This window comes from Lissotriton helveticus, chromosome 6 (assembly GCF_964261635.1).
Source record: "Lissotriton helveticus chromosome 6, aLisHel1.1, whole genome shotgun sequence".
NCBI lineage: Eukaryota > Metazoa > Chordata > Amphibia > Caudata > Salamandridae > Lissotriton > Lissotriton helveticus.
Window position 1 is genome coordinate 1,163,422,554 of NC_136067.1, and position 24,314 is coordinate 1,163,446,867.

General features: G+C 51.5%; 1 protein-coding gene and 1 pseudogene across 2 annotated transcripts in view; one reads left to right on the plus strand and one right to left on the minus strand.

The window, feature by feature from the left end:
- Nucleotides 1-24,314, minus strand: part of ABCB10 (ATP binding cassette subfamily B member 10) — an 878,274-nt gene that overhangs the window by 599,757 nt on the left and 254,203 nt on the right. The window lies entirely within an intron of this gene.
- On the plus strand, nucleotides 17,937-19,451 carry LOC144761358 (thrombomodulin-like; annotated as a pseudogene).

The window sequence follows — 24,314 nt, forward strand, 5'->3', positions numbered from 1 at the left end:
CCTCTCTAAGGTCTGTACGTCCACTGTGGGGAGTCAAAGTGCGGTCCTGGGGAAATGCAGCCTTAGGGGCGTTTGTCTGATAGTTTCCCCGGTATTGGTCTCGCCCTATAGTCACCCCTTGCAGTTGGGCCATCATCACCCTCTCTTTCAAGTCCTTCTTCTTTTTCTCTGTTGCCCTATCGTTTTCATTTTTCTGATGTTCATAATATTGGGCCATCTGGAGGATAGCCGTAGGTTTGGAGGCTGCCCAACTACTCTCGCTAACCTGCAGTTTCTGGGAGACCTCCGATGACAGACCCTTAACATAATTCTGGACAAACAGATGGTGTCCGGTTGCAGTGGTCATGTCCTGGCCGCTGTAATCGGAGAACACCGTTTCAAACCGGGAGAAGTATTCCGATACATCCTCCTGGGGTTTCTGGCGACAGGCCGTTACTATCGACCAGTCCACTTTCTTTTCTGGGATCAGGGTTTTTAATTTCTGTACGATTTTATCTGGAAGGTCTAGAATGGATTTCAAAGGCTTTTGTCCAGGTCCTCGTTGTTTATCGATGTTATCGAGTTGTGACCAGGTATGTCCAAACAGCTCAAGGTGGTCGACTTTCCGGATTTGCTTCCACACATCAGCTGGTAGACATAACCCGAAAAACAAGTCGATGTCAGCCAGGGTCATGATCGTTGAACCTAGGGCTGTACCCAATTCAGTGTAGAAGGCCGTGGGGTTTTTACGTAGGTCAGGCAGAGATTTCCGGAATGTCAGAATCTCTTGCCGGTCCCATGGCTGGTAGACCCAGTTGTACACTACCCTTCCCTTTGCATCTGGGTGGTTTGCATCATCGTTAGTCCCTGCACCTCGTGGAGGAACCCAGTAAGGGGCAGCCTCTCGTATCGGCATCATGGTGTTAGATTGCTCAGTTTGTGGCTCGGTCGCTACGGAGGTCGTGGGTTTAGTTCCCGATTCTCGTTCAGTGAGGTGGCGGAAAACCTCAAGCGTACGCGTAAGGAGGTCCGTCACATCACACTCGCCCTCATCCCCGATATCGACCTTCCGGTACAGAGTCGTTAGGCTCTCGGGACCTTTGTCTCGATATCGGTCCTCGTATGCGTTCAAGACATGGTAACACAGTCGTACGGTAAAATGTCGTCTGTGACTCCCGGTATACGAGTTAAACATATCCGTGATGTACTCTTCATCTTCCTTCCTTTCTACCAGTGTCCTTGCTATCTTGTCGATCCCTGTTCGCTCATCTTTGCTTAGTCTGTTTGTTCTTGCAGAACCAGCCCTTCGGGTCTCGGGGTCGCCTAACGTTGTCGTTTGTGTAGTATTTAATACAAGGGGTTCGGCCGGCACAGAGGCCATGGGGGCCGAAGCTGTGGCGCTACCTTCGTTTGTACCTGGGGGTGGTGGGTGCTGTGCTAAGGGTTGGGAAGGGGCGTATGGAGGGGGCATGTAGATGGTCGGAGGACCTAACACCAGATCATCGTTGGCTCGTTGTCTCGAGGGTAAATCGGGGTAGAGCATGGAGGACGTTCTAACCGGACACTGACTTGATGTTTCCATTTCTAGTTTCTGTTTGGCTTTCTCTCTTTCCTTAATCTCTCCTTCTAGTTTCTGAGCAGCTAGGTGGGCTGCTTTTCGCAGCTCTTTTCCCAACCTACTCTCAGTTTTCTTTTTACGTTGTTCAGTTTCTTTGCGCCACATGCCGAAACTATCAAGCATAGTGGGCGTTGTCTTGTTTTTACCAAGGGCTGTTTCTAGCGCATTTATTTTGTCATCATCGAAGGATCCTATCAGTGGCCACTGACTTTCTCGATCCTTTTTCGTATATTTATGCCACAGTTTGTTATAGGCTATAGTGATCAATCCATGCTTCATGAACATGTCCTTATTAGGGGTGCCCTCCAGTGGAGCCGGATGGTTCACCTCTAATAAGCGGTCCGGGCTAAACAGGCTACCAATCAGTGGGGAGAAGACAGACATGACGGAGCACAATGGGGACAAAAAGTCAGCACTGCCTATCTTATCACTGCGTGCAAAGACTAGACAGAATATTCCTATTCTACGTTGTTTGCAGGCAGTGAATACCTCATGAACCAATATCAAATAGTCAATGTTCGGTCAAAACAATTCAGTGGGGAGAATAAGTAGGCCCGCAAAGGTCTGCGTTACCTACCCTTTCACTATCTGTAAAAAGGGGGGGGCTCTTTCCTGTTTGCAGACAGAGAATCTCCAGAAAACAGTCTGCGAACAATAGTTCAGTTTCAAATAATTAATCAGTGGGGGAGAAAGATAGGCGCGACGGTTGCATTACCTATCCTCCACTGCTTGCAAAGAGAGAGCCTGTTGTTTCTCCGTTTGCAGACAGTGGATCTCCAAATAAATTAACAAAGAGTAATACTAGTATTTTCTAAACAATTCAAATAATCATTTCGCAATTCGTCGTGTTTACACGACCTTACCCGGACCGCATGGACAGTTTCTTGTCTTCCGAATCCAGCGCCCGATCGTCCTCTTTTCTTCGTAATCCTCGCGGCACTCCTGATGGTTCCCAGTCAGGACCGTAGATCACTCGAGAGAGGTCTGTTCGGAACCAGTGAAGTTCGGATGATCGGCTGTCAGACGAGGGTCTATCGGACAGGTGCACTCCCGATCGTTGCAGTCATTCACTCTGTCGTCAGGACCTCTCCCACTGGATCCACGAGTCACTGATGGGCCCCACGTTGGGCGCCAATTGTAAAAAGGTCAGGCTACCAACCAGAATAAAAGACCCTAAGTATTTCCCGGCGGTGTCGCCTCTTAAACCCACAAGATATAAATCAATGAAGAGGCAGGCGCTGGAGACTGGAAGGCAGGAAACAAGGGTTTTATTCTCTCCGGAGGAGAACACATCAGTTCGAACAGCCAGTATCGTCACGAGGTGCTCTACCCGCATCTCTGAGGCCTGGCCTCTTATACACATTTTCATGATCTTTATTGCAGGTAACACATTCTTGTAATGCTTTGAAGTATGAAAGGACATCCTCTGAATCTCCCCTTCAGGCCCGTTCCCACACACATTTACAGTTGAAGTCCCCACCCCGGTCACAACAGGTGATGATTATCGCGCAGCTGGACATCCCGCCGATTCGCGGGATGTGGGGGGTTGGTCGGATCTCATAGGGTGGGGGCTTTGATCAACTCGAGGGTCCTTTGATGAGGGAAGCTTCCTACTGTACGGGGGGGGGGGCAATAAACAGTATCCGCAGAGCTAGGTGGCGGCCTGGGAACGAGGAAGACAAACGGGCACACAGGATAGGGGGTTTGTATCAAAGGGCCTGGGACCATGAAAGGAATGAAGGGAGGTGTCGCGCTGGGAACAGGATGGGGTTCTGAGGCAGAGCTGCGCTGAAGAGGGGTTTATGACTCAGGGCATGCGAGAGCGGGGGGGGGTTGTCAGCGCGCGGGGGGGGGAAGCCTGCGAGGTTGAGGGAGAGAGACGCGCTGGCTATCAGCGAGGGGCAGGGAGGCCATGGTGCTCAAAATGGCTGCCGCTTACGTGCACGAATGGGTTCAAGGAGAGCAAGATGGCGCCGATAATGTTGACGTTTGCAGCCTAACTTTTAACAGAAGGGGTGGGAAGAAAGAGGGAGAGACCAAAGGGGAATGAATAAGGCAAAAGAGCAGCAGATGCAAAAGGGTGGATTATAACACATCTTCCCACCAAAACAACAAAGATGCAAAAATTATTCTATGGCATAACAAAGTCTTTGTGCCATTTGGGTGGCACAGTATGTCTCCTGGTACCACTCCTACATGGAGCAACAGAATCTCCGCTTTTATCAGGTGTTAGGGAGACCTCTTGGCCGGTGGTCTCAGGGATTGGGCATTTGGTCAATCTGTACATGCTCCAGTTTTGTCCATTCTCCAGAACCTCCGTATTGTTTTTGACCTTTACTGTTTTCCTTGGTTCATAGAACTTAGATTCATGATCGCCAACGATGGTGGGCTTCTTCACTGCAACCCAAGCTTCTGTGGTTGTTTGGTGTACCATCTTTTTTTTTATTTTTTTTTATTTATTGTGCAAGACATGTATAACACAGAGGAATCATAATTTGTACACTGCGTCACGCCAACAACCCGGAGGCAGGCCGCTATGGTGTTCACATCACATGTCAGCAAGGAAAGCAATGGGTCAGTCCTGCCTCAGCGGGCACTGGATCATCAAAAACATTATATAAGAAACAGGATCACCATGGACATGAGCAGTGCAGATCGTGCACGGTAATGATCTTACATTTTATCAGTGCTGCAGGCGACAAGTGAATCTAAGGGTAACAGGTCCGCCTCAAGCACAGCAACAGGACACAGCCTGCTGAAGCGGCAGAATAAAAGAAATCGTCCACAAGCACTGTTTACACCCAACTTGTCCCAACATACAAACGAAACAACATGAACAGTAACCATCGGTGCAGTCGAGAGACATCTAGCATGCAATATCCACCCTCGTGTATGGCCTTACGCATGTGTGCCATGTAGCCGCGAATGAGTGTCTAACAGTGGCAGTATCTGTAGTCGCGCATGTGTCAGGGTCCAAGCGCTGAGCCAGGGGAGGGGGGGGAGAAAGGGGAAGGAGGGGGGGGACTTGGAGGGGGTCGTGGTAGGACAAGCCAGAGGGTCACATGGCCTCAGGGGTGGAACAGGGCAGGCCCGAAGGGTCGCATATAGGGAACATTAAGGGTGGAAGAGATGGGACAAGTCCTGTCAACAAGGAGGATCACACCAGCTCCGCGCATCCAGACAGTCACATCATACCCCTTGCACAGAGCTCTCAACCCATATCATCTGACACACCTACATCAGACAGATCATCGGAGGCTACCGATCCCAACTGCTCTCTGGTCCACTGTAGGAAGGGTTCCCAGATATCTTTGGGTCTAGAGGCCGCTGGCATCGTTTCCCAATAATTGGTCAGTTGCGTGTGTCCGTATGTCACATCTCTAATCCAGTCTGCGTACAATGGAAGGGCCCTCCTACCCCAGTGCAGCGATATCTGTCGTTTGGCATATAGGAGGAGCATAGCATGCAACTTTCTATCGCAAGGCTCCGTGTCCTTGACGTAGCCTAACAAACCCAACAGCGGTGAAGGGGCGTCGGCCCTGTGAAGAATTTGGTTAATAGCAGCAAAAACCGCTGACCAGTACTCCTCCAGGTTTGGACAGCTCCACGCCACATGAATGAAGGACGCGTCTCCTCCCCCACATTTCCAGCAAGCAGTGTCCTCACGGACTCCCATTCGGTGTAGCAGAACTGGCGTGCGGTAGTAGCGCTGCAGAAATTTAAAGTGAATGAGCCTAAGACGATAATTCGGGGATAGCGCCATGAGTTGTCTGCAGCAGTATTCCCACATGTCATCTGACAGTGGTTCTGGGAGGTCAGCATCCCAAGCCAGTTTGGCTTTGGACACCGTAATCGGGGCCTGCTCCTGCATGCAGTTATATAGTCTAGAAACCAGTTTTTTGGGGGTCGGCCTCGAAAGCAGGTTCTGAAGGGCATCCAGGGGCTGTGGCTCTTCAGGAAACTGGGGTCCCAATCCCTTACAGGATTCCCTGAGGGAGTGGTACAGCAACGCGTCCGCGAAAGACACGGGCTGATCGTCCGTCTCCGCTGGCAAATCAACAAAAGTGCCCTCAGGATAGATATCGGCAAATGTAGTCAGTCGCCGCCCGTGGAGCATAAGGGTACCTCCTCTGGCGCACAGGCAAGGTAGCATTGGATTGCCCCGTAAGGGGACAGCCGGCGCATACAATACGGAGAGTCCTGCTCTGTTTTGCAGTTCACGCCAAGCCCAGCGAATCATCTCTACCGTGTCCACATCCTTCGAGGGACGTTTGACCTTGCCATAAAGCGCCACTCGCAGCGGTAACGGGGCAGCAGCAGCGAGCTCCACCGCCACGTGCGGTTGGTAAGGGGTGGGGAAGGCCCAGAAATGAAGAAACTGTGCCTGTGCGCATAGGGAGTATAGCTTGAGGTCAGGGGCTCCGAGGCCGCCCTGTCTCAGTGGGAGCGTTAGCAGGTTCCAGGATACACGCGCCTGTTTCCCAGCCCAAACCAGAGTCAAGAGCAATGAGCGGACCCGCGCATGAAAGTGCGCCGTCAGGGGCAATGGAACATTAACGAACAGGTATAGGAATTTGGGTAGGACCACCATTTTCACCAGCGCTATGCGCGCCACCAGGGAAAGGGGTAACTTGTTCCAGACCTCGATTTTCCTCTCGAGCCAGTCCACCGCTCTGCCAAAATTAAGAGACCACAACTCCTGCATGTCACGACTGATCCAGATACCTAGATATTTAACTGCGTCAGTTTCCCAACGCAAGGGGTACTCCGATGACGGTTGGCTTGTCTCATCAGTGAGGGGGAACGCGACAGATTTAGTCCAATTCACGGACACTCCCGCGAGTCCCTCAAACCTCACGAACTCACGGAGTAATGGATTCATGTTGTCACTGGGGTTCACAATGTACAGAGTGACATCGTCTGCGTATAATGAAATCAGCAGACTACGGGAGCTGAACCCGATCCCTCTCGCGGTGTGGTGTTGCCGTATCCTGGCCGCAAGCGGCTCCATTGCTATAGCAAATAGGAGCGGGGACAGCGGGCAACCCTGCCTGGTTCCCCTAGAGATCTCAAAGGGCTGGGAAACGAGGCCATTAACGCTCACTCTCGCCCTGGGTGCAGTGTACAGCAACTTAATAAGGGTTATGAAATTGCGACTGAATCCCATCCTCTCCAATATCCGGAAGAGATACGGCCACTCCAGGGAGTCGAACGCCTTGGTGGCGTCAAGGAACACCACCGCCGCCTGTACAGAAGGGTGTAAATAGTGCAAGACAGAAAAGATAGTTCTGAGGTTATGCGATGTAGCTCGCCCAGGAACAAAACCGGATTGATCAGGGAGTGCGATGATTGGTAGCATCGGCTGAAGTTTATCTGCAATAATTTTGGCGTAGATTTTCGCATCTACATTGATCAGGGAGAGGGGCCTATAAGAGTCCAGGGACTGTTCGTCCTTGTCCGGTTTCAGAAGCGTAATAATTAAGGCTTCATGCATGGAATCTGGGAGGGAGTTCGATTCGAGGGCCTCCACGAACACCGCATGGAGTTTCGGTGCCAGCTCGTCAGCATATGCCTTGTAGAAGGACGTAGTCAGACCGTCAGGGCCCGGAGCCTTGTTGGCCGGCATGCTTTTGATGACCTGAATAATATCCTGCACGGTCACCGGGAGATCCATGTATTGCCTGTGGTTGTCGTTAAACCACACTAGGGCAATGGAATCTAGAAAGGCCTCCAAAGAAGCCGGAGCGACAGGTTGTCTGGAGGTATACAGGGTCGTGTAGAAGTCAGTGAAGGCTCGCAGAACCTCGTTTTGGCCCACAACCAGGGATCCACTACTGTCATGGATGGCGTGTATGTAGTGTGAATGCGTACGTGAAGCTATCAATCTAGCTAGAGTCCTGCTTGGCCTATCTCCCTCTCCGTATCTCCGAGCCTCTGCTTGCTTCCCTAGGAATTTAACTTCACGGTCTGCCTCCTCATTGAATTCAAGAAGCTTGGTTTTAAATTGACCAGCGACCTCCAATGACAGAGTGCGACTGAAGGCCCCATCCAGATCTCTCAACTCCCTTTCTAGTCGGGCCAGTGTTCCACGAATGGATTGCAGCACACCCGCTTGGCGCGCTATGCACTGGCCCCGGATCACCGCCTTAAAGGCGTCCCACACTATGGCCTCGGACGAAACCGATCCAGTATTTTCTGCAAAGTATGTAATAATATCTGTCCTGATCTCCTCAACAAATACCGGGTCCGTGAGAGCATGTGGAGGTAGACGCCACTGGAAACTCCTATGCATCGCATCAGGCACACACAACACCAACTCACACGGAGCATGATCTGACAGTGATCTGGCCTGTATGTCAACGTTCCTCACCCACGTCGCCACCTCAGGCGATACCAGCCAGTAATCTAAGCGAGACCATGCAGACTGATGACATGTGTAGCAGGTGCCCAACGTTTCCCCGGGGTGCCGAACTCTCCACACGTCTGAAAGCAACCCTTCCCCCATTACATCAAATATAGCCTGACGCGCTCTAGCATGGGTTGGCCTACCCACACCCCTCCTATCAATATCATCATCCAGCACCACATTGAAATCCCCTCCAACAATAATTGATTGGCAATCAAGCAGTGCAATGCGCGCCCATAAAGACAGAAAGAAGCCAGGATCATCCACGTTTGGGCCGTAGATGGCAGCCAGCACAACCGGTTTGCCCTGCAAAGAACCATTCAAGAGCACATACCTCCCATCTTTGTCCTGCTCGCAGGTGCGTTCCCGCCAGTCCAGCCCTCTTCGTACAAGGATAGCCACCCCCCTCGCATAATTGGAGAATATAGCAGAATACACATTAGACCATCTAGAATTACGCAGTCTAGGTGAAGGAACAGCGTTAAGGTGAGTTTCTTGCAGGAAACATATGTCCACATTATGTCTGGCTAGCATACCATGCATCAACCGGGCCTTCTTGTAGTCTCCAAGGCCTCTAATGTTCCAGGTCCACAATTTAACCCCCCCCATCATAGAAGTACAGTAGAGGCAACAGAACCCCGAACGGCAGCCAATCCCCATAGCCACCCATCCCTGCACACAGCACACATAATGCCCCTGCGCCCAGACATGAAAATAGAAGATATCTCTCAGTGCACCAGACCAAAACTACAAACAGCAAACTCTTCAACCCCCCCGCTCCCCGCCTCCCTCACCAACCCCCCAAACAGGTGGTGACATACCCCACAGAACCCCCAACATCGGCGACAATGGGAAGCACCCCATGAGGCGTGGTGCGCCCAGCGTACACCCCCGTACGGACGGGGTGGCTACAATCAAATGTTAGATCTCCTGGTGACCAGCGGAACCCCCATCCCAGGGTCCACGAAACACTTCAGTTAACCACAGCCACAAAGAGAGCATGGAGTCAGCAGCCTCAGCTCGACGCCCAAGGGCGCCTCAGCGACTTACCACCACGTACTCAGTGCAGACGCAATAACTGCGCGCCCAAGGGAACCCAGGTGTCCCCTCGAGACTCGAAGGGGGGCGAAGGAGCAGTTGTGCAGTTCCACAGTATTAGCCCCTTCAGTCATTGTCACTCAGGTTTTCCGCAGCATCCTCCAATCTTGGCGATTTTCTCCTGGCCCCAGCGCAAATATGTTTAGCGAACTTTAGCGCAGATTTAGCGTCCGTGAAGAAGTGCGAGGTGTCTTCGTGTTGTACCTTCAGCTTCGCCGGGTATAGTAGAGAGTATGGCACACCAGCCTGCAGTAGAACTTTCTTCGCCGGCAGAAATTCCTTACGGGCCGCTTGCACAAGAGGGGTGAAGTCCGGGTAGAAGGAGATGGTATTACCTTGGTGCGTGATCTTACCCCTCTCTCTCGCCAAGCGTAGGATGAGGTCCCTATCCTGGTAGTTGATCAATTTAGCAAGGATGGGTCGAGGTGTGGCTCCAGGCGGAGGTTTTTTCCCAAGCGATCTGTGCGCCCTCTCGACCGTGAAGACTGGGGACAGATTAGGGTCGAATAGTTCATGTAGGAGGTCTGTCACAAACGTCTCCATCCTGCCAATGTTTGTTGTCTCCGGAATACCCGTAATTCGGATATTGGACCTCCTGGAGCGCGCTTCCAAATCGTCTGTCTTGGCGCGTAGATTACCTATTTCCCGCTCCAGTGACGTGATATGTTGTTTGGCCTGAGTCTGGAACTCGCAGCATTCAGTCTGCCTGTTTTCTAGGCAGTCCAGTCTGGTCTCGTGGGCATCCACTTTAGTTTTCACAGACTCCAGCTGCGAAGCCATGCTGTCGAGTTTAGCGTCAATGCTCTTCAAGCTGGACCTCACCTCCATAATAAGTGCCCCGAAGTCTATGTCTGGCGGTGGTCCTTGCGACGACTGTGCGCCGCCCTCCAACTCCGACGTTTGTGTCTTTCGGGGTCTCTTGTTGTCAAAGCTAATTTTGGGTTGCTTTGCCTCGTTTTTCCCCATCCTCGAGGCTCGGAGGTGTCCGCTAGCGTCGCGAGGGAGCAGCGCCCTTCCGCGCCTCTCCTAGTAATGTGCGTGTGATGGAACTCTTGGCGTCAAGGTGCACCTGCCCGACCCAAATGGCAGCAAGTCTCCGGCCAAGTGTAGAGCTCAATTGGTGAGACTGCCCAGTTTTGCTGTGAAGCTGCAGGGAAGGCAAGACAGCACCAAGTCACAAAATGGCGGGCCCCGGAGTTCAAGTAGTGAGGCAGTGCGGTAGTTTGCAGGTCCAGCAGTTCAATGGAGACCCGGGGACCCGAGTAGCAGGGCGCAGCAGCGTTCGACCGGCACTCAGGTCACAACAACGGTCGGCAACCGATATGTCAGGAGTACTGGCTCAGCGGAAGGGTTTAGACCGGTCTCCGCCTCTCCTCAGCTTCGCGCTGCTTCTGCCCCGTCCCTCGTGTGCCGGTCACCAATTGTGTCCCTGTCCCCCAGTGAAGCCCCTGGTTCCCGGATCGCTTACCGCGGCTTCGGGTGTAAGCTCACGTGCAGCACGGCGCCCTTTCTGGAGTCACGGTCGGAGCAGGGGCGGTCCACCTTCACCGCGGTGCCCAGGATCACAGCAGTCAGTCCCCAACAACTGCGCGATCGGGACTCACCGGTGCCTCGGATGGTCACAGCTTACTCTCCGACACAGATACCGGCTACAGCACAGCGGGTCCCCGGGTCCCCGGAGGCCCACGCAGCCGCAGTCTACAGTTCTCCGCAACGCCCAGAGGCCGGCACTTCCGGCCGGGAGCAGAGCGGGCGCGCAGGTCGGTCAGTGACTGGAACGCCGCCGCTCCTCAGGATCGTTGACGATGCGCCTCAAACTCGAGCCGAGTGCTCCCCCAGGCTAAAGACATCGATTCCGTGGATATCCAGGGTCCGCAGTCACCAGAAGTAGGATTAATGAAGGATTAGTCAGAGTAGCCGGCGGAGCTCACTCAGAGAGCGGCCATCTCGCTGCTCAGCTAGCCACGCCCCGTTTGGTGTACCATCTTAACTACCACCCAGTGGGAGTGAAAGTCTGTCAACACAAAGGCAAATCTTTTGGTGACCCCTCTCTTGTTGATCGGTCCGATAATGTCCAGTGCCAATTTTTCCCAAGGTTTGTTGGGAACCGGAACTGGTGAAAGGGGTGTCATCTGGGTGTGTTTAGACTTGTCACTGTTTGAGCATATGGTGCAGTTCTTGACTTTACTCTCAACCATAGAGTCCATGCTGGGGAACCAATAGTGCTCTCTGAGTCTGTTTTTCGTAAGGCTTCTTCCTAGGTGGCCCTCATGGACTAAGTCTATTATTTTGTCCCTTAAACCTTCTGAGGGAATGATTTTATTGTTTCTCCACATGTAACCACTGTTCAAATTGATTTCGTGTCTTACCTCCCAGAATTTGTCTAGCTCCTAGCTGATATCTTTATGTGAAGTTGGCCAACCATGAACAGTATACTCTTTGAAACATGAAAGAGTTGCGTCTTGAGTCATACTCTCTATCCATTCATCATGTTTTATGGAGGAGGAATGGACCAGTAATATGGGAACTTCTGTAGTTTCGAAATTTTCTGAAACCTCTAATGGTGCTCTCGAAAGGAAGTCAGCTGCAGTGTTTAGTTCTCCTGCAACATATTCTACTCTGAACACAAAGCTTTCTAGGCCTAAATCCCATCTAGCTATCCTGGGTGTACTATTCACTGAGCCTTTAGAGCTGAACATGAAAATGAGAGGTTTGTGATCCGTGCAAACAGTAAACTTTATCCCCCACAGGTAAAATTTTAAATGTTTGATTGCCCAAAAACAAGCTAGGGCTTCCCTCTCTACAACCGAATAGTTCTTTTCTGAGTTGTTTAGGGTGCGGGAAGCAAACACCACAATGCGTTCTCTTCCGCCGATGATTTGTGAGAGAGTTGCTCCGAGCCCTTTGTTGCTTGCATCCGTGGTCAAGATATTTGTCCTTGAAGAATCGAAAGAACATAAGTGAGGAGCATTCAAAATGCTCATTTTAACATTGTCAAAGGCTGCTTGTTGTGTCTCTTGCCACTTGAAGCGAACATGACTTTTAGTGAGTTCTCGGAGATCATTAGAGACATCCGAAAAATTCTTAACATACTTGGCCATATATTCTGCCAGACCCAGGAAGGACAACAGTTCTTTCTTGGTGGTGGGTGCATTAGCTTTCTCAACAGCATCCAGTAGACTTAATATTGGCTTGAACCCATCTCTAGATATAGTATGCCCAAGGTAGGCTACACTATCTACTCTTATCTGGCATTTTTCTTCTTTAAGGGTGAAACCCGCCTCCTTGAATCTCTCTAGGACTATCCTGAGAGAGATATCGTGTTTATCAGGCGTAGCTCCGTAAATCAACACGTCATCTTGGAAGCACATTGTTTCGGGGACCCCATCAAGTATGTTCTGCATTATTTTTTGAAATACTGCTGCCGCTGCCGCTAATCCAAACGGCATTCTGAGGAACATATACGACCCTAAAGGAGTGGTAAAGGCCGTTAATTCTCTTGATTCGGGGTGCAATTCTACCTGGTGGTATGCGCTTGAAAGGTCTAGTACGCTAAAGCAGGTGGCTTCCCCCATAGTGCTTAAAACTTCATGGATGCGTGGAAGTGGGTGTCCTTCAATAATGATGTTGTCGTTAAGGTCTCTTAGGTCGATGCATAGTCTGATGTCATTCCCCTGTGCTTTCTTGGCAATGACATCTGGTGCGACTCAGGTAGTGCAGTCCACCGGTTGTATGACACCAAGGGATTGTAGCTTAGCCAGTTCATTTTTAAGGGGTTCCCACATAAGGTGGGGTATGGGTCTGGTTTTATGTGCAATGGGCTTTGCGTTAGGTTTAATGTTTAATTTTATGTTGGAAGTTTTTGAGGAGTCCAAGACTATCTGAAAAGACCTCAGGGTATTCTTTGCTGAAAATTTTGCTCTGGGGAGAATTATCAATGGTGAGAACTTGTTCAGGGTTGTTAGGGTCCAATCTTATTCCTAACTCTTTCTGGTGCTGCCAACCCAGAGGATTGGACCCCTCCTCCACCACTTAGACTTTGCCTAGAGTAACACGATCTTTGAATGAGATATGAATCTTTACCATTCCTAACAAGGGAATGGATTCTCTGGTGTAGCTGCTTGGGAAAATGTCAGGTTTAATTAATTCATTTTCCTTACAGATGTCTAAGGTCTTGAAGTCAGTAACATTGACAAAGGTGAAAGGGGAACAGGAATCCGCAAACATTTTAACATTCTTGCCATCCAACCCTACTTCACATACAGGGTAGTTTATCTGATTGACAGTACTTGTTTCATTGATTTGAAATACAATTTACTTTACTGATTGAATTTTGTGCTCAGGAGCAACTCCAACACGGTCTTGTTTGCTGTGGCAAACTCTAGCGAGGGAGCCCTCTGTATTGCATTTCTTGCAGATTGCAGATAGAGCTTGGCAAATGGGGTTGTTGGCAAGCAGCCGCGGGCCGTGGAGGGAGTTACGGTGGGGCAGGGAGGCGGGGAGGGGGAGGGGCAGGGTGGAACTACCTAAAACCTGGCATATGGATATTTGCAGGTAAGTACACAATTTAATTAATAAAACGAAATTCGTAGCGCGCACTGCATCGCAAAATGCGTTGCTGTGCGCGCTACGAAATTCGTTTTAATGATTAAATTGTGTACTTACCTGCAATTATCCATATGCCAGTTTTTAGGTCCCTCCACCCCGCCCCTTCCCCTCCCCACCTCCCTGCCCCACCGTAACTCCCTCCACGGCCCGCGGCTGTTGGCAAGGTGATTGCTACTACCGCACCTGTAACATTTAAGTCTGTTAGGGTTAGAGTTGTTCTCACAAGTGAAGCTAGAAGTTTTTGTGTTTCTAATTTTGCAAATATTGTTTTCACTGGTAGTGTCAGTGTTCTCAGAATCTACTATTTCTGACACTTGGTTCTTGACTGAGTATGAATGTTCAGGTGTCTCTAGATTAGGCCTAATCTCTTTCATGCAGTAAGCCGTATGTTCAATAGACTTTGCCATCTCTATTGCTTCTTGTAAATCAGGTTGCTTTTGCAGCAGTTTTTCTTGGATTCTCCTGTTTGTGCATCGTACCATCTGGTCCCTAATAAGGGAGTCGTTGAGCTCTCCGAACTGGCAAAGGCTACTTAGGCCTCTCAAAACAGCTACATAACTCGATATACTTTCATTTTTACCTTGCACCCTACAGAAAAACTTGTGGCGTTCCAGCACAATGTTGACTTTGTCTCCAAAGTGAATTTCCAATTTTATTAGAGACGTTTCATAAACATTTTCCTCCTCCTCCAGCTCAGGTTCTGGTACTGTATCCAAGACTTTCCGCCCATGGGTACCCAGGTTGTGCAAGAGAATGTGCTGTCTTCTTAATGCGCTGAACTTTTCTCCCCCTATGGCAATCAAATATGACTCAAAGATCTTTTCCCATTCCTTCCAAGGAAGGTTTGGCTCCCCACACTCATTAAGAAAAGGTGGAGGTTGGTTCATGTTGGCAACCGCCATTATATTACAAATGTGACGGTGCTGAAGGGAAGTGTAACCACGTAGTATGTACTGAATATTTAGCGACAGTTTGAGTAGGAAATATCAAGGGAAAAAAGGAAGTGACAAGCAAAAAAAAAAAAATTTATAAAGTGTGCGTGTCACTGGAGCAGGTTAGGAAGCAGTTTGCGAAGTGTGCGTGTCACCGAACTGAAGACACGCAAATATGGTGTGCGTGCCACCGCTGAAGCGACTGCTTGTTGGAATACCGAGTAAATAGGAGAAAAGATGACCCTCAATTAGCGGTGCCAATCAGCGGACTGGCAAAGGAACCCCTGGTGATATACACTCCACAGATGGATCGGATGAAAGTGCAAAATGCGTACGGTAAGCTGTGCCCGTCAGTGTTAGCCATGCAAGCAGGTGTTGAAGATAGGAAGTGCCGTCAGTTTGAACACTGCGCTTGAGACACGCAAAATGGTGTGCGCGTCACCGCTGAAGTGAATAACAGGCTGGCAGCTGAGTAGAAAGAAAAGAGGTAAGGAGCCAAGATGAGAGAGCTGTGCCAATCAGCGAACTAGCAAAGAAATTCAAGTAGACTGTGCATCCAGCACTGGGAAAACAAGGAAGAGAAACCCCTTAGTTAAAGCTGTGCCTGTCAGCGTGAATGAGGCTGGCAAGCAAATAATGGAGGAAGGATGGAAATGCAATAATGTAAATTTGCAGGAACCAGCAAAGTTTTCAGAACTGACTGATAATATTCCCACGAGGATTGTCAAAGCAGCAGCTGTGCTTGTCAGCAAAAATACCAAAAACGGACAGTAGATGGCAGTAGAAGCTAAAAACTGCTAAAATGAACACTTCCAGAGAACTGCTGAGAGGAATCTGAGTGCTTCTGGCACTTCGGGACGCAGCAACATGAAACTGAAGACCTTCACACACGTTTGACAAGAGCCCCTCCCCGCAGCTCAAGACTGCAAAAGATGGCAGGGAAGAAAGGCACTGGAAGCCTCTTCACAGCATATGAAGTGAAGGAGGCGCAACATTCTTCACAGGCGGTACAAAAGGGGGTGGTGATGGACGGAGCATCTGAACCAATCAAACACTCACACCCAGTCAAAAGATCTGGGTTTGATCCATCACCGTTCTTTAGCCCACTCTGCCACCCCAGTTCAGACTTGACTATATGCAAATCAGTCTGACCCTGTGCCTCATGGGAACAGTCCAGCCCGAACTGCCAAGCCATGCCTTCCCTGGACCGGAAACAAGCTTCCGAGGACCGGTTTCTGGCATTGCAGCCGTCTTCAGCCCGGCTTGCTTGAATCCAGTGGCAAAGTGAGCAAGGGACTCACGTCTGAGCATACCCTGCCACACTTATGTCGGTTATGGCGGCCAAAGCGGTACAAAAGGGGGTGGTGATGGACGGAGCATCTGAACCAATCAAACACTCACACCCAGTCAAAAGATCTGGGTTTGATCCATCACCGTTTTTTAGCCCACTCTGCCACCCCAGTTCAGACTTGGCTATATGCAAATCAGTCTGACCCTGTGCCTCATGGGAACAGTCCAGCCCGAACTGCCAAGCCATGCCTTCCCTGGACCGGAAACAAGCTTCCGAGGACCGGTTTCTGGCATTACAGCCGTCTTCAGCCCGGCTTGCTTGAATCCAGTGGTAAAGTGAGCAAGGAACTCACGTCTGAGCATACCCTGCCACACTTATGGCGGCCAAAGCGGTAAAGCGGGCTAAAGAACGGTGATGGATCAAACCCAGATCTTTTGACTGGGTGTGAGTGTTTGATTGGTTCAGATGCTCCGTCCATCACCACCCCCTTTTGTACCGCTTTTGACCGCCATAAGTATGGCAGGGTATGCTCAGACGTGAGTCCCTTGCTCACTTTGCCACTGGATTCAAGCAAGCCGGGCTGAAGACGGCTGCAATGCCAGAAACCGGTCCTTGGAAGCTTGTTTCCGGTCCAGGGAAGGCATGGCTTGGCAGTTCGGGCTGGACTGTTCCCATGAGGCACAGGGTCAGACTGATTTGCATATAGCCATGTCTGAACTGGGGTGGCAGAGTGGGCTAAAGAACGGTGATGGATCAAACCCAGATCTTTTGACTGGGTGTGAGTGTTTGATTGGTTCAGATGCTCCATCCATCACCACCCCTTTTGTACCACATTCTTCACAGGCGGCCGCTGTGATAGGAAGTCCAGCCGCAGGGCATATCAGGCTAAATGCGTGTTGTATGAAAGATACGAGGGACGCAAACAGCCGACACACAGCACAGACGGCAAGAGAACAGGAAACTGCAGTGTTCGTCCACAATAATGCGCACAGCGGGAGGTGGATAGTTAAACACTGTAAAAGAATGGCCACTACTGCGAGGATAATTATGCCAGGCAAGGAAGCGCTGATACCAGGATCACAGCGGTGAGAGAAAAACACTGTCAAAGACTGTGCCCCCGCTGTGAGGGTAGTTCCAGTCAGACAGCGAAGCGCCCATCCCAGGTATCACCACGTCAATAGTTCCAAAGTGTCTCAGAATTGAGGCTAAAGCTGTTCCTGTCAGCGCATAACTCAGCTGGCAGGCGACACAAACAGCATTCCACTCTGAATGAACAATTGAAAACAAAGTTCCAGGGTATTAAACTGTGAGAAAAGTTGGACGCTGGTAGCGATTCTGACTGAATTAAGGTTGGTGTGAAGGAACAAAGCGCTGGATGAAAACGCTGGAAAACAGTACCTCAACCTTGTGGGCCACAAGGTATATTATAAACTTGAAGTAGAGGATGAAGACAGAAGGGAAGGAGAGCCGTTCTGCTCCCTTACGCAGACCAGTCATAAAGACACTTGGTCAGGTGAGTAAAGTTCAAGTATAGCTTTTATTCGGCCTCCACTCTGAACTCTCCAACAGGATACTCTCACAGCACAGCACTAGAACTCGCCAGTCAGGCAGCCTCCGCCAACATTCTAAGGCAGCCTCTGGCTAAACTGTCAGAACATTCCAAAGGGCAGAAAAGGAAGGGGTGGGAAGAAAGAGGGAGAGACCAAAGGGGAATGAATTTAGGCAAAAGAGCAGTAGATGAAAAAGGGTGGATTATAACAGAGACCTAAAAACATCTATGGCATTGAGGGGAAGAGCGGATGGAGCTTTGTAGGTACACTGATTGTGGGGCAGACACTATGTGTCTGAAGCAGAGTTGATGGGTGTTGGGCACTCTCGGCGCATTGTAAGCGCGTTTAGTCAGAAACAAAGTGTGAAACATCTATTGCATTGAGGGGAGGAGCAGGTGGTTGTTTGTAGCTACACTAATCATGGGGCAGGCGCTGTGCGTCTGAAGCGGAGTTGATGGGAGACCATGCACTGTGGATAGGGCTTCGCCGGTCTCACAATGCTCGAACCAGCTCCTGCCCCGACGTTCCAGGTCCTCTGCATGGCTTCCAGTTGGTCACCGGAGACTCCAACACAGACTACACCAACTGGAAGGCCCCTGGAGCCGGGAACAGCTGCTCACAGAGCTGCGTGACTGTGCAGAGTGATCTAGCCTGGGGGGAAAGGGACTGCGAGAGCCGAAGCCAAGGTTTCCTGTGCGAGTTCACCTATCCGGGCACTTGCAGTTCCTTAAACCTCGGCTCTGGGCTTGCGGTGACCTACGTGACCCCCTTCAGAGCTAATGGTAGCGACTTCATGGCGCTGCCCCGTGACACGGTGCCTTCAATCTCTCCATACGGATTGGAGCTTCACTGCCGAGGCCAGGACAGCACTCGCATGAGATGTGTTTCCCAGAGCCCAGGCCCCTGGCACTGCGAGGTGGAGAAAAGAGGCTGCAGCCACAGCTGTCGAGAGGAGTCTGGCATTGCCACCTGCACCTGCCCCCCGGGTCTGGAGCTGACTAAAGGTGGACGGCAATGTGTCCTGCCCCCGACCCCTGCTCCTGCCACAGGTCTGCTTCCTCAACACCACCGACAATATGCCACATTGTATCTGCCAGGAAGGGTATGAACTGGGCGAAGATGGCACCAGCTGCCACGACGTTAACTGCCAGGTGAACAAGAACATATGCGATCAGCAGTGCAAGATGATAGTGGGGGGGCTTCCACTGCCTCTGCCACCCGGGCTACGAAATGTTCAATAACAAATGTGAGGACACTGATGAGTGCTATGGCCAGGTGTATGAACAGAACTGCATCAACCTGCCTGGCACCTACAGGTGGGATTGTGAACCGGGGTACACCGTTGACTCTCGCGATCCCAAGTGCCAGATATTCTGCAACAGCAGCGAGTGCCCGGCAGAGTGTGACCCACACACCATGGAGTCCTGTCACAGCCCGAAGGGGTACATAATTGAGAAAGACGATGCCAGCGCGGTGCAAGCGCTCAGTGTGGAGGGCACACCTAGAACGCTGTGTGTGGATATTAACGAGTGCCTCTCGGAGTACTGTGACCAGGCCTCTGATAACACGCCTGGCTCCTTCCGGTGCTCCTACCAGCCAGGGTACACTCTGCGAGCCGACCTACTGTCCTGTAAACTCGATGGCGACGAGGAAGGGAGCTCCAAAGACGACACCAACCCCACAGCAGTACCTGGCACCACACCAACTCCACCGGAGCCCCTTCACCTGGGCATCATGATTGGCATTGCAGTGGGCATCTTGTCCATTGTGTCCATCCTCATTGCCATTGTCTTCCACTGGATCAGGAAGCACACTGTGCACGTGGTGACAGATTGCAAATGTAAACACGCAGAGAAAGGCGTGTTGCTGCAACAGGTCACCCTGGCACCAGTAAAAAAGTAAACACGCCGAGAAAGGCATGGTGCTGCGACAGGTCACCCTGGGTAGCCCCTCACACCAGAAACTTTAGAGGCATGGGAGAAACCATGCGCAGAAAGACTAGAACCTATTGCACATGCACGGACCCTCGCTCCAAGGGTGAGCCACGCAGATAGTCTCACACCGAAGGTGAGCCACGAGGACAGACTCCCAAGGAGTTGGGGCCACAAAGACAGATCCGCAGCCTCCCCTTGAGGCCAGCAAGCGCTTAGACAGCGCACCTTCACCAGAACGGTACTTTTAACAAACATCAATCTCTTGTTTATGGGGCCATGTGTTTCTAATAAAAACACATGGCCCCATAAAGATAAGAAAGTGCTTTGCGACAGCAGCAAAGGAGGCGATCCAGTCCGGATCGAAGGCGAAAGGGCGTCAACAAAAAAAACCTCATTTCCAATGGCAGGCCACAGTTTAGCATAAACGGTAACGCAAGCCAATGTAAATGACAGGCAGGGCTTGGAGTCCCTTTCTGAAAACCCCTCATCCACAAAATCTCTCACAGAGCGAGCAGCGCTTTGCGCTGCAACGCCATGCGAGACCTAAAAACCGGTCTTTCAATTCCATATTACAGGCCTATAGGAAAACGAGGTAGCTGCTCAACTACAATAAGTTATTACACTTGCCTTCTAATGTCACAAGGCCTGCCGGCAGAGCCAGCAGCACGGTAAAAGGCAGGTCAAGGAGCACAATTACAGCAGCAGTTTACCAAGGAAAAGGGGAAACATATAGTTAGTTTCATACCGGTCGGTGTAGTTTTGCAGCTTATAGAATTTCTGGATTCACATGCTGTGCATTATTCTGCCATCTAGTGGTTGGGTCCAAATTGTCTCTAAAACCTTTTACCCTTTTAGTGTTTGTTGTTGGTGGGCGTCAACGTACCTCCATTTGGTGAACGTTGTGGTGTCGCCATGCTCCCTCTGGAAGTTCCCACGTTTGGTTGCCATCTTCACAGGTTTTTTTTGTCCTTCCTCTCTCTCATCTTCTTGACAGGCGAGGGTGGGTTCCCATGTGAATCCAGAAAGGTAAGAAACTATACATTTTGCAGCGTGAATCTTTTCTGGATTCACACACTGTGCATTGATTTTGTAGCAGTTTTTAGGAATCACAAACCTAGTGCTTGAGCGCTCAGGCGCTTCTCGCTCTGCGAGGCTTATTGTAATTGGTAAGATTGCAGAAGTGGTGCTTAAGCCCCGCCCTTGCGTCATCATCCATGCTAAATGCTGGTTTTGGATTGTACAGAAGGCTTCTTATTTCCTCCTTGTTACCGCCCTGTCTAATTAAGCTCACCCATCGGGGGGGCGTGGCTAGCAACATGGTCGAGAGAGTCGCACTCTGCGCCAGCTCCGGCTAGCTGAATTAATCCGACATCGCTAACTAGCTCCACCGACTTCTAAAAAGTCACATGCGGTGGCGAATGACTGGCTGACCCCAGCAGCTGCATTTGCCATTCCTCCCGAGCCGCAAGAACGCACAAATCACTGAAAATAGCAAACGGGTCCGGAGCTGGAGCCGGAATCAAGATGGCGGCGGCCACATCGGATCGCCGAGTAATCCGGGGCTCGAACCTGAAGGCCGCCTGAGGGGTTGTGGAGACGCGGTCTTGTGGCATTGCTCAGCTTTGGGGCTGGGAGCTACCCCGGAGTCCTCCTTTGCTATACCGGGACCTGCGCGGATCTTACGGAGGCAGCGTACCAGCGGAGTGAGACCTTCGCCCGACCCCTCCCCCCGTGCGGCGCTGGGATGGCAGGCAAGGTGCCCTGGTTCCGGACCCCTGAGATGACTCAGGCGTGTGGGCTGCGGTGGAGGGACCCCTGCGAGCCGCGACGGTAGGGCCCCAATTGCATGCACGGGGTGAAGAGGCGACCCAGCCTGCGGACGCACAGAGACACGGCACACCCCTGGCAGGAGGAGGCTGACCCCGCTGCTGTTCGGTAATCGGGGGAAGAAGGCGGGTTAGGGGATACGCGGTGCGGGGGTCACTCTGTGCAGCCCCACGTCGCCTTTGTTATGCCCAGTGCCCATACTACCCAGAGGGCTGTACCTGACCAGGAGACTGTCTAGGAACGGTGAGCACTGCCGTCTCGAAATCACGGACTGCTTGCCCCCTCGGCTGCGCCTCCCCACTGGGCCGAGAGACACCCCTCTGGACCCGGCCTAACCAGTCGTTCCGCTGCACCACTACCCCTACTTACAGCACCCAGAGGAAGATCGCTGCGGCCTGGGGCCCTCGCCTGCCGGGCCACTCCCCTGCAACTGCTGGCGCTCATCCCCGTGCTCCCTGCTGGGCCCCCGTTCCGAGAGCGCGGTGGAGGGCAGAAGTGGTCTTCGGGCAAATACTCGGTCCTTGGACTTTACCCTCCCCCACCCGCGACGGAGAAGCCAGTCCGCCATGGGGAAGAAGGAGGCGGTCGCGAAGGCACAGAAGCTAGGCCTCATCGACAAATTCGCAGTGGCACATCAGACTGGTGGAGGAGATGCGACGGGATCGAGCTCGGACACAGCTCTCCTGATGAATGCGATACAGGCTTCTAGAGCAGATATTCAGGCGTCCAGAGCGGCCCTCGAGGTGAAGATCGGTGAGGTGGGGGTGGAGGTCAATCTACTGCAGCAGGACTTCAGAAACCTTACAAAGAGGGTCACCACGGCGGAGACGCGGCTGGGGGAGGAGGAGGATGTCATACACGGCCTCCGGAAGGACGTTAAAGACTTACAGGCTGCCCACAAACAGCTCCTATGGAAGGTGGACGACGCAGAAAACAGGGTGCGGCGGAACAACCTCCGTTTTGTGGGATTTAGAGAAGGTATCGAAGGGGCCGATATGGCGGCGTTTCTGCGCAAGTGGCTGATAGAGACTCTACCCTGGGCGCACTTCTCCAACTGCTTCATCTTTGAAAGGGCGCACAGAGCGCTTATGGCCAAGCCACTGGCAGGGGGCGGCCAAGACCGATCATCGCGAGGTTCTTGAACTTTGCTGACAGAGACCTGATTCTGCGAGAAGCAAGAAAACTGGGAGAGATTCGATTTTAGAACGCACAAATAATGATTTTCCCCGACTACAGCCAGGAGGTACAGAAGGCAAGACGCTCCTTTGACACAGTAAAGGCCAAACTCAGAGACTTGAAGATACAATACATGCTCCTCTTCCCAGCGAAACTAAGGGTCATATATAAGGACAAAACATACTTCTTCGTCCATCCGGATGATGCATGGCAATGGTTGGAGGAACGCCCACCCCTCCGAAGGCGAGAGGGGAATGAGACACCTGCGCCGAGGACAGACCCGGTAGTTGGAAACCTATGGGAGCGAGTACAGCCACAGAGGAGGCATAGACCACGGGGACTGAGGAGGACACAAACGACGCCATATCCGTCGCAGAATGGATCCCCTAGGAAAGAGCGAGACTCTGGCTCATCACGGCTTGAAGGTCCATCGGGATCTAGGTTCAGCGCCCCTGCTGTAGAGGAGCACACGGAGATGGAGAATGAAATGGGAGGAGAAATGTCCGGGGCTGAGGAAGGAGAGGACCAGTCGCTCCACCCGTTGGCACTGGCCATCCAAGAACTGGAGAGTGGGCCTGCCACGGATGGACCCGCGACGCCGGATGAGACCGTCCCCCGCGTCACTTGAATAGTCGGGATGGTAGATGAACACGTTATCGGCTAGACCGCAAGGAAGCACGCAAGTGACTCACACAAACTTCTATTTTTTTGCTCAATACGGAGTTCTTTTTTGATTGTTTTCTCTTGTTCTATCTTCTTCCTATAGAGAATTTATACTCAACACTGTGGACTTTGGAATACTTGGCCACTTTGGCTATTGTGTGATTAACGAGTTGGGGTAGCTCTACAGGAGAGGGAGATAACAGGGAGGGCGACAGACCTTTTCCTGCCGTTAAGGCTTATCGCAAGGTGAGGTAGAAGATGGGCCTGATGGGGGAGGAAGGTGGGGTGGGGGGAGAGGGGAAGAGTTGGGGCAAGTTTCTGAGTTGGATTAAGCACGTAGGAGGCAGCACACGGGGGGAGGGGGAGGGTGTTGAGGGGAGTTGGGAGGGAGTCTCACAACACGGATGATGCATTCATTTGTCAGGAAGGCACGTGCATGATGCAACACACTCCACCACAACCAGTTAGATGTTCTCTGATATTACCTAACATACTCTACCGGACGACGACTTACTGCCCGCGTCGACCGCCCCCACAAGGTATCCGGGCTCTTACTCACACACCGCCAATATGAGTATGGGGAGCCCTGAAGGAGACACTGGAAATAGGGGGGCATTAAGGTGATGACCTGGAACGTAAACGGCTTAGGCTGCAGGATCAAACGAGGCTTAGTCAATAAATATGTCAAAAGGTCTGGGGCGGACGTGATACTCCTTCAAGAAACACACCTGCAAGGCACTAAATGCGCATTTCTGGCGAGAGGACAGTATAAAGTGCTAGCACATGCAGGGTTTACCTCGGGTTCCAGAGGGGTTGCAATACTGATTAAAAAACATCCACCAACGAAAGTGACAAGGGTTTGGACTGACCGTCAGGGTACCTACGTGGGAGTGAGAGGGACATGGGGAAGGAGAGAATACACATTTATCTCAGCCTATGCCCCGCCTAAACTACAGGCAGATACTATGAAGGGAGTGTCAGACATCATTCTCAACACATCAGACACGATCCAAATCATTGGGGGGGACTTCAATGACGTGAAGAGTACGGCTGCAGACAGGACAGGTGAACGAGACAGACCCCACACTATGACCCCACTAGACAAAGTTATGACGACACTGGGCCTTCTGGATGTGTGGCGCTGGCTACACCCAGACACACAGGCATACTCCTTCTTCTCGGGAGCACACAAAGTCTACTCCCGCCTGGACTATATCTTTATGGCGAGACAG